This window comes from Papaver somniferum, unplaced genomic scaffold (assembly GCF_003573695.1).
Source record: "Papaver somniferum cultivar HN1 unplaced genomic scaffold, ASM357369v1 unplaced-scaffold_114, whole genome shotgun sequence".
Classification (NCBI taxonomy): domain Eukaryota; kingdom Viridiplantae; phylum Streptophyta; class Magnoliopsida; order Ranunculales; family Papaveraceae; genus Papaver; species Papaver somniferum.
Window position 1 is genome coordinate 1,607,705 of NW_020620381.1, and position 11,880 is coordinate 1,619,584.

General features: G+C 36.5%; 1 pseudogene; it reads right to left on the minus strand.

The window, feature by feature from the left end:
* Positions 1 to 2,589: 2,589 nt before the first annotated feature.
* LOC113328729 lies at positions 2,590 to 5,338 on the minus strand (annotated as a pseudogene).
* Positions 5,339 to 11,880: the final 6,542 nt, after the last annotated feature.

Below are 11,880 nucleotides of genomic sequence, written 5' to 3' on the forward strand. Positions count from 1 at the left end.
CTTAAGTTATATGTTGATTTCTCAACCATGATAAAAACTCAGTTCGGTAAAGTGATCAAAGTTTTTCGTGCTGATCAGGGTGGGGAATATATTTCCAGTCATTCAAAGAATTTTTTAAAACCCAAGGTACCATTCTTCAACTGTCCTATACTGAAACTCCGAAACAAAATGGAGTTGCAGAACATAAACACTATGATATTATAGCGATAGTTAGAACCCAATTAACTTCTTGTTCGGTTCCTTCCAATTTTTGGTGAGAATCAGTCCTTACTGTAGTCTACACCATCAATAGAGTCCCAACAGCTGTTATAGGAGGGATATCACCTTATGAGCGTCTCTTCAGTAAGAAACAAAACTATTCTGAGCTTCGAGTCTTTGGTTCAACTTGTTTTGTACTCCTTCCAGAACGTGAACGTCATAAACTTGGTCAAAAGAATGTCTTGTGTGTCTTTCTTGGTTATGGTATTGAACAAAAAGGGTATCATTGTTATGATCCAGTTAATAGAAAGCTTCGTGTCTCTCGTCATGTCACATTCTGGGAAAAAGTTCCATTCTGGTCACTTCCAAGCAGCAAATCATCATCTTTTGAGTCTTTCACTTATTCTGATCAATTTCCTAGTGCATCCAATCCTAACACTTTTCCTATATCTACTCCTGAAAGTACATATCCTCTAGTTGTTGATCCACCAAGTACTTATGATCAAGACCACGCTACGACTCAACCTGACAGTGCAACTCATGAACGAAATCCTGATTCTGAAGAAAATTCTTTGCCACCTCGCAATCGAAGACCACCAGCTAAGTATGCAGACTATCATTGTTCCTTGTCTTCTATTTTGTCATTTTATGAACCAAAAACATACAAAGAAACTGCATCCATTCCAGAATGTCAAGATTCAATGGATGATGAATTGGAAGCACATGCAGAGGCAGGGACATGGGAAATGGTGGATCTTCCTCCTGTAAAATCAGTTGTTGGAAGCATGTTGGTCTATAAAGTTAAGACCAAGTGAGATGGTGAGTTTGAACGATGTAAATCACGAGTTGTTGCAAAAGGTTATACACAAGAATATGGTGTTGACTTTGAAGAAACATTTGCACCAGTGGTCAGAATGGTTACAACTCGTACATTACTTGTTGTTGCTGCAGCACGACAATGGGGGATTCATTATGTATGTAGGCTTCGACGAGCATTATATGGACTCAAACAAGAACCTCGTTCTTGGTTTGAGAAGTTTAGCAATGAAATTCTCCAGTATGGATTTACACAAAGCTTCTGTGATTCAGATATGTTTGTCAGATCGTCAGAAAAAGGAATTGTCATTCTTTTCTTGTATGTTGCCGACATGGTTATTACTGGTAGTGACCTCAGTGATTGTTTTAAGATGAAAGATCTTGGATTTTTAAGTTACTTTCTTGGCATTGAAGTTGGCATGTCACCCACTGGTTATTTCATATCACAAGTCAAATATGCATCTGAGATTCTACAACGTGCAGGGATGTCTGACAATAAGGTAACTGACACACCTCTTGATTTGAGTGTAAAATACAGTCCTACATATGGGACTCTATTTTTTAATCCAACACTGTATCGTCAACGAGTAGGGAGTCTAAATTACGAGACCGTACATAAGTCATGCAGTTCACATAGTCAGTCAGTTTATGTTTGTTCCAAGGTATACTCATTATGCAGCTGTTCTCAGAATTCTAAGATATATCAAGGGGTATCTTCATTAAGGTATGTATTTCTCATCCAAGTATGATCTCACTATTCAAGCTTACTCAGAATCCGATTGGGCTGGGGATATTATGGACATAAAATCTATTACAGGCTACTGTGTGTTCTTGGGACACTCGTTGATTTCATGGAGAAGTAAGAAGCAAAGTGTGGTTTCTCGTTCAAGTGCTGAAGCAGAGTATAGAGCTCTTGCTCACACCACATCTGAACTCATTTGGTTATGGTGGCTTCTTTGTGATATGGGAGTTATAATTTCTGCTCCTATACCACTGTATTGTGATAACAAGGCTTCTATTCAAATTACACACAGTGATGTCTTCCATGAACGTACAAAACACATCAAGATAGATTTTCATTTTACTCGTCATCATTTTAAGGAAGGTACAATCACTTTTCCGCATGTCAAATCAGAATTTCAAGCGGCTGATCTTTTCACCAAGACTCACTCTGCAGCTCGTCTTCAATTCTTAATTTCCAGACTCAAGATGTGTACTCCACCACCTTGAGTCTGGGGTGGGTGGGTGTGAAGGTATGGTCAAGATATCATATATCTTGACATTATTGTGTTGTTATTTCGTTGTAACTTCATATAATTTCTTGTTGTCTATATCCTAGATATTGTTAGGTATATCTTTATTTTCCTTATCTAGTTGTGTGAAGTTGTATAAATCAGGTCATTGCCTTTCAATGAATACACAGAGAATTATTCTCACAACTACATTAGAATCTCTATGCTCATGTTTATCAGGAGGATCTTTCGAGTATATATTTAGAGCAATAAACTAGCAACTACCAAGTACTCCTTCAAACAAGAATCGTCTTTGCTCTAATGAAGACAACTAAAGCCGTAGCTAGTATCTTCTCATTCGAGGTTCATCAGTTTCTGAGTGTTTCTTTAGACCTTTCGCAAATGTTTCTGCAACCAACAATGGAAAAGCAATAGTTGCGTCGCAATGGACCTGCATAAAACACCATAAGGCAAGTCTTCTTAGTATACCATAGATTTCACTGATCACCAATTTTGAAGATAAATGAGGTGCCAAAAGATAATTTGTGGTACAAGTATCCAAAGGTTCACCATGTCAGCAAATGGAAACGGAAAAAAATAAAAACACTAGGGTAGTAAACATACTTTGACAGTCTTAGCAGACGCTCGTATTTTTCCCCATGATACAGCCTCATCGGGACTAGCTCCAGAATCACTCCCATCAAACTCTTGAGCCGTATTTATATATACGGCATAATCAGCACCATTTCGCATCATATTCGCATTGCAAGTGTGATGTTTCGGAAGCCCTCCACCAAGAATTATCAATCATGTTTTCCTGGGATTTGCATCTACGGCTTCCCCATTCATTGACCTTATGTCTATTAAAACAGCGAAAAATTGTCAGATATAAATGCGGAGAGAAGCCAATACCTCGAAACATTAAAAAGATGTGACTGAGAAATGTATCGCAAGTGTAAATAGAAACAAGTGACTGAGAAATGTATCACATGTGTAAATAAAACTAATGTAGAGCAGTAAAGTAAGAAATGATCAAAAACCAAAAAGAAGAGAGTGCTTTCTTGAAAAATTACCTTGCACAATGTCAATAACTAAACCAGGTTTGCGGAATAAAAGGAAGTATAACATGTCTCCAATTGAACCATCGGTCAAGCCAGGACAGAGTACTGGTATGTCGTTCTGGGAAATGGACACAAAAAACCTCAGCACCTTGTTTTGTGTTTAAATGAACTTATTGTATTTAAGATACTTGGTTAAGAGCAATTACCTTGTACGCCCAGTAAAGATATGAACTTGGATCATTTATTTCTTTTCCCAGACGAGCCATGACCTTCGATGGTGTCCACAATACATTCTGCAAGCAGAAGAAATATCTTGATTATAATTCTAACTTCTAAGAGTACCTTTTCGGGGATTTTTAAGAGAACATCTACCCGCGATTTGGAACTTCCTCATATTTCAAATTCAATAGAACCTTACTGGATGAGCCAAGCCTAGAAAATACACGCTGCTGATTGATATGATATGGTGGAAAGAATATTGAAATATACCTTGGCGAACTGCTCGTCCACCATTTGGTCCAAAATTGGAGTTATCCAGTTCTCAAATTTGCAATAGTTGTCATTAGGCACAATTACGTTCCCTGCGCGGTTCTGCCCTTTTGACCTCAAATAAGCTCCAGATAGTGAAAACCTTTATAAGTGGGGGCAAGACATTTAATGAGGTCCTCTTCTATCCCACCTGCCGTAGTAACAATTACATCGATCTGCAATCAAATTTCAAGAAAATCAATTTTATCGCAAGTGACAATTGTATAAATAACACTCGACTTGCTACCTAAGTAAAATTTTTGAACTAAAGCTAATGTTAGCATCTCATCTGCATATAATTGAGAAACTTACCATCTGATGCTCAGCAAGATACCGAATCGTCTCTCGAAGACCAGACGAGATAATATTGGATGTAAAGCTTAGGAACACTTTACATCTTACAACCTCTCTATAACTCAATTCTTTCTCCTCTTCGCTATAATCTTCTGCCAACGGCTCATTAGAAAGCCTCCAATCTAATTTCATATCAAATACACAGTTGACTTCAGAAAAAAACTCCAAACAGAGTTAATTCTGTAACAAAATTAATAATGCATGGCAATGGACTTACTCACCATATGGTTGACAATATCAATGGCTTCACCGGGATGCGAGGCTTGAAACCCCGTCGAAATCATTGCTTTCACTAACAGATGATAATCAACACCCAGACTAAGATCATAACCCTCAATCTTCATACAGCTTCCTTCTAAAATTTCCCATTCTTTAAACGCAGCTGAATGTACTGAAGCTATGACATCATCATTTTCTCTTGCATCATCCACTTTGTCTGTTAGTTTTCTGCTCAAAACCAAACCGCATGATCTTAGATTACCCAATAATGTGGGACTAATAATCTCAACACGTCCCCTCACGTGTAGCCTCGTTGAGTCTAACACGTGGACAATAAATTGGGTGACACGGACTAAAGGCGCGGTCAACTGACTCGACACAAATAACCTGCTCTGATACCATGTTAGAATACGGGCATCCAACTCCAAACCAATTGACAATGAGTGGAAAGGCCCTAAAAGCTTCTAAACCGGAGGATCTTAGATAACCGAACAACATGGGACTAATAATCCCAACATTTTCCCCTGTTCTCAGATTTCTTGACTGTTGTCACCCCTTGTGCATCATTATTCCCTTATTCAACATGGTTAGACACACAGCGTCCCAAACCTGTTTAGAAGTAGGATAAAATATGAAGATGTTCATTAAATCAGGTTCCATTGAACCAATGAGCCAACCCTTTACAATAGCATCTTCAATTTCCCATATACGATACTTAACATTTTCGTGTTCAACAGGTTGTGAAACAGACCCAGTTAGATGTCCTTTTTTACCTTTTGAAGTAACAAACAACATCACAAATTGATACCAAAGAGTAAAATTGTTTCCATTGAGTTTAACACCATATGGAATCAATATTGGTTCTTGTGTAGGCACGGACGACATCACAGGTTGAGTATTTACAATATCAGAATCATCTCTAATAGCCATCATGATTAGGCTTTTATATTCGCTCAATATATTAGGTTTTTCTATTAGGTTATGAGAATTCGGGTTTGAGCTTTAGTTGTTTTTATGATCTCGTACTTTTTCTCTTAGTTTCCCTTTCGACTACTGATCAAACTCTCTATCTTCTCTATTGCTCTGTGTAAATTCCATGAGTGCTCTGTGTAAATTCTATGAGTGATTGAATTCATAAAACCCTAGAATTAAAGGGTTTTTAAGAGAAAATACAAAAGGGGGAAAGAAAATATTTCGGGAAGGAATAAAAATCTCCCAACTCATCGAAGGGCGGCTAGGGCCATTGAAGCCCCTATGATTACTATATTGAAGTTACGTTAGTATCTTCAGTCATTAATAACTAGAACAAAAAGTTCGATAGACCACCCAGATGCATCCATTAATCCTTTTTTCAAAGAAAACACAGGCACAAGGAAAGGGCGCCTAATGCAACCAGAAAAAAATAAACTAAAGGTAAAGGCTCCAGAAATAGGCACCTCAGGAGCATTATTGGAGAGGCGGCCACTTTACAAATCGTGCACCTTGGGCGCCGTGCTCACATTTGGCAACACAGATAACAACTACCATTCCAAGCTGCGGCAGTTAATAGCCATCATTTGAGAAGGTTTGTTTGTTGTTGGCCAAGAAAGGACTTAAAAAAAGAGTGATATTCCAGGCACTTGCTGTTCCGGCTCAAAATTTTCAAAAGCATTTTGTACTTTTGGCAATTATACCTTGTTACCCTCCAAAGTAGATTTTTTTCAACGGATTTTGTCAAAGGAAGACCCATTGAGTCCAGTTTCCAGCAACGAAACTACGTAACTTTGAGTCCAGTTGACGGACCCAAGTACGCCGGTGCACTCCTAGCGGACACCCAAAAATGTACTGTTGACCGTTGACTATGTAACATTGAGTCCAGATGAAGCCTTGGAGAGAACCTAAACAGCCTAAAAACGGATGTCTGAATCATGCATCTAATACATAGGCGATAGAAGGGACTTTTCGCCAATAATAACCAATTTCTCTGGCCTTGGTGCACACTTTAGTTCCTCCTTTATTATAAGAAGGACTCAGTTTCCCTGCAACCACGCCATGGTTATTTTGGGTTTAACTATATTTTCGTTGGACACTCTTTGGCTATACTTATTCAGAGAGAATGTTTTGACAGACCGACTAAAGAAACTTAATTAAGGGTTTAAGTGGTGTCAAAAAAGTATATTTTTCGGATATTGAGTATTCGGCTAGGCGGATATTTAGTTTCCGCACCATTTGCTTTGCTATCGAATGTTATACATTTTGTAACATTGTATAACTAGGATTTCGCTGTGTACATCATTGTAGAGAATTTGAGCATTATAGTGGTTGATTTTCTCTACAGCACCACTTTAAAAATAAACTACATACAAGAGAGTAATCCTATGGGCAAAAAAATCGAAGAACATTTAATTTTCTAGAGAATCTTTCAGATTTCACGCACGAATATTTTGCAATATAGCTTGGGTCGCCTACTTAATGCGTTAATTACAATATAAAATCTGTTTTTATGGCATAGATACACATCTATTTGTGTTAATTACGGGATTTTATTATGTCTATTGCCTATTTTGGTGTTCATTTGTATCTATAAATTGAGGTCTTACACTGTAAGTAGCGCAAAAGCTCCATTTCCAACAATGGCTGATGAGAACATCCTTGAGGAAAATGAAGAGCCTGGTAATAGTTTCTTTTTCCTGAAATGCTGATTCACTTGGGAATAGGCTGTACGGGAAAGGAAATATTACGTACCATTTACACGAGACATTTACATATGATTAACCACCCCCTTACACTTATAAGGTATGCATGATGATATAATATCCTGATCCTCACTGATATACATAAGATCAGTTATTTGTCTTAATTGTATTGAATCCACATAGCCTCCAGTTGTTTCTCCTCTGGGGATCTGTTTTTCATTGGACTTTATTTTATTTATTTATTTTTATTTGTATCGTATTTTTGCAAGGAGAGCTATCCGAATTTATTTTACATTTTAGACTTTTAGTTTTGCTTAGAAGCATGAAATCTACAATATCTAACCAAATATGGTTTGTTCCTAATACATGCAAATTTTGCCTTTGAATCAACCGAGCCAGGGGCTGCACAACCGTGTTGTAATCTTAGTACAGTTGAATAGAAATTATCAAAAATCATCGATGAAACTTAGTGTGTTTCGAGACAAACTATAATGATGTTTTAAGATACCCAACAAATAATTCAAATCAGTAATCCCATTATTATTATCACCCATCTCATTTTCATCCATTTGCCAATCAATTTACTTTTCTCTCTGTTGTTTCCCAATAACTCTAAGATGTTGTATCTTGAAATTGTTTTGGTATTACAGTGTTGGGTCCGACCAAGTACTCGCAGGCGTGTAATAAATTCCTGAAAGCTAAAAAGCAGTTGAAAGTAGCCAAGTACAGATGAAATGGAGTTCATTTTTCTTTAGTTTTCCACCCAACCTTCTTGTCACTAAATATTTCTACATGCCGATGTTTTTCATTAGGTGTGAAGAGGCGTTGTTACAGCTCAGACGTGAATACATTCACGTAAAATTTGTATTCCTAGAAATTGTAGAGGTAATAATTCATAGTTTTACTTATTCAATTCATTCATCAGTATGCAGGATGTTTCTTTTAGTTATAATTATCAGTTGATTTTTGAGTAATTTCTGTTTTAATATATGCAGCTGAAAGAAAAGATTATCCGTTTCACAACACCACTTCAACTGCAAGCTCAGGATAACGTCACTGAAAGTAGTGGATCATCGTCCACCTGAAAACCTTAAAGATTCAGTTTTTTATCTTCTATTCTTTAGTTGTACCCAGAAGGGTGATCAATAATGTCATGTCTTGGTTCAAAAAGTGATCTGTGTTGGTTTTGCCAAGTTGTTATTTGTTCTTTTAGTTTTATTAGGGTGATCAATAATGTCATGTCTTGGTTCAAAAAGTGATCTGTGTTGGTTTTGCTAAGTTGTTATTTGTTCTTTTAGTTTTATTTTTTCTATATTATTATCATATGTTGTCGAAATCCTAATGTAACGGAAATCAAGTAGCCAAGGCGAGTCCATGATGGTGTTGAGGAGGTCCTTAGTTACAAGCTCATATATTGCCTGCTGTAAGGGTTTTAGCAATTGATATTTATATTTTTCTCCATAATTATTGGTTTCTCGTGAAAATATTTAACCTAACGGCACAAAACGTTAACACTCCAAATCTAGAAACGTAACTGCATTTACAAAACCGGTGTCCCTTTGCTAGTTTTTGTTTTTCAGATGGTACTAGAGGGAGGGAGAATCGTTGCTTTCGGAAATGCCTTCAAGATTTTTGGACGATCGAAGGAATCCTTCTATGTGTTCCTATGGGGGCCAAAAATGCAATTCCACCTAACGCTTTTTTTTTTTTCACCGCAAAAATTGGAGTCCAATTGGTATTTTTTCAACGAAATTGGGTTGCCAATCGAAGAGTCATCAACCCCTGCTGTGGTTAGGCGCAATCAAAACAGTTGTAAGTCGAGCCGATTGACACTAATTGCGGCGTGAAAATGGCCAAAAATCCGTCATCTACACTTTTAATTTTGATCCTAACTGTTGATATCAGAAAAATTCGGCCACACGACCTAAAAATGTAGTTGCTATTACAAAATTCTTACAAACTAAGTTTCACATAAATGTTACACTTATAAATGTTATTAAACTATTGTTACAAAAACTACTGTAAATACTGTTACAAAACTGTCACAAGAACCCATGCCCTTACAGTTCCACCCACTCCCAAACTTCGATCGACCCCCACCGCATTGCGGTAATATAGTATATACTGGATCAGTATGGTAAGAAGTTACTGCAACCACCGCCAGATTTACTAGATTACTTTTTATTTTTTAAAGAAAACATATTTATTTCATTGATGTTGTAAAATTGAGTACATGATTATCAAATGCATCAAAAATGAGAATAATAAAAATTACATATATCTCGTTTCACCGAGAAAACTGATATTTGAAAAATGGATTTTGAAATAAAATTCTGCCATTGAGATTTGTCTTCTTCAATAAGAGTATAATGTCCCAAAGGGGAGTAATCTGCCTGTTGGAACAATCCTCTTGATGCACTTCCATATGAAAAGTTTGACCTTGTGTAGCGCTGCAGATTTCCATAAATTACGCCAATTAAAATTCGTGACACCTCTAGTACAATGATCTGAATCAATCGAGAGACTTGATAAAGATTTATATATAGATTTAATAGAGAAATCTCATGTTCTACTCGGCTCCCACACTAACTTATCAAAACCATGTTGAACTTCATACATTTTTAATATTAAGGCTGCAGTATCTTCTTGGAGGAGATCAGTAATAAGCAGAGCATTCCACCTTCTTGGATGTTGCAACATCAAATCTGAGACATGAACTATTCTAGCTGGTTCTTGAAAGGAGTCTTTTGGAACTGGAGGAGAATCAAGCCCTAATACCCACTTATCATACCAAACTAAATTTTTTTCACCATTTCTCACGTCACACCTATGAAATTTTTTAACATTATGAAGTCCTGGTTCTATTCCCTTCCAAATCCATGAAGAATTGTAAGGTAATTCTTGGAGATGCAAAAAGCTACCGTACGGTGCGTATTTATCTTTAATGATTTGTACCCATTGTTTGTCGTCTTCAGTACATAGTCTCCATGCTAGTTTTGTTATGAGAGTAATGTCAAACCTTTCTAAGTTCCTAAAACCCAGTCCTCCTTCATACATAGAGGAAAAAAGTAAGTTCCAAACAACCATATTTAAGCCTTTGTTATTTTTATGACCCCACTAAAATTTTCTCTGCAAAATATAACTTGTTGATTACAGTTTTAGTAAGGACTGACTTAACTAAAGTTCTTTTAGCAGCCTGGTTCAGGGTTTAGAAACACCAGCCTTGGAATCTATTCTCGTAAGAGTCTTGAATAGACTTGAAGGAACTTGTTTTCGAGTTTCCAAGAAGGATAGGCAAACCTAAATATTTATATGAGGAGCTAAGCTGTTTAACTCCTAACTTATCTTTGATGGCTAATTTAGCTTCATCTGACAGATCTGTTGTGACAAAGGCTTAAGATTTCTATAAATTTATCAACTAGCCAGAGATGCTACTAAAATTTTGCAAACAACCCTGAATTTGATTGATACTTAATGGATCAGCACGGAAGAACAAAATGCAATCAACTGCAAACAAAAGATGATTAACATACAATAAATTCTTCGTAACTTGAAATCCACGCAACAAATTGAGTGCTTCTGCATTCATTAGAGACCTTGCTAGATATTCCATGGATATAATGAAAATGTAAGGGTATAAAGGATACCCTTGCCTGAGTCCTTGGGTTGGTGTGTATGACTGACATAGCTACCATTTAAGCGAATTGAGATAGTTGTTGTCGATATCCACTGGTAAATTGGAACCCGCCAGTCTTCACAAAAACCCAATGAAGATAACATTTATCTATAAAAGTCCACTCTACTCTATCAAATGCCTTCGACATATCTAACTTTAGAGCTACTAGTCATTGCTTCTTCTTTGACCTCTTCATTGAATGAACTAACTCATGAGGAATAACTATATTGTCATTGATATATCGCTTAGGTACATATGCAACATGAATTGGAGATATTATTTTCTCCATAAGTGGATTCATTCTTGTATCTAAGAGTTTCGAAATTACTTTATAAGTTATGTTACAAAGACCAATTGGCCTATAATCATTTGGTGTTGTAGGATGTTGAGATTTCGGAATTAAGCAAGTGACAACGTGATTAATGTTTGGAGGCATTGACTTACTGATGAAAAATTGTTGCACCAAGTGAACAATATCACTACTCACAGTTGACCACTGGGTTTGGAAAAAACCCAAAGGGAATCCATCCGGACCCGGTGAATTCCAACTAGGAAGTCCTTTAAAAACATTATAAATTTTCTCTTCAGAAGGAATTGATATTAATATATCATTTTCTTCCTGAGTAATAATTGGAGTAATTATATCAAAGGAATCATTTTGAAATTGTGGATTAAAAAACTGAACTATTGTGGAAAAATGATTAGTAAGAAGAGATGCTAGATCTTTCTGAGAGTGAAACCACTGACCTTGATCATTTCTTAAAGCTGAAATGTTATTTTTATATCTCCTTCAGTTAGCTAGGGAGTGAAAATAAGTTGTGTTATTGTCTGAATCTTTGATCCAGTGAAAACTTGTATCAAATTCCTCGGCAAAATCGTCCATTAATTTCATCAGGTGGGTTGGATCAGGTACATCTTTATTCTCTTTATCATATTGTACAAAATACTTCACGAGGCATTTATAGTTTGCATCCCTCTAAAATGGAGTGATAATAAGGGTGAAATCAGAAGTCGGGTAATCATTGGTGAAATATCCTTCAAAAACTATGTAAGTTATCGATTACATATGGTGTTAAGCTCAATAAAAACAATTTTACTTTTTGGTATCAATTTGTGATGTT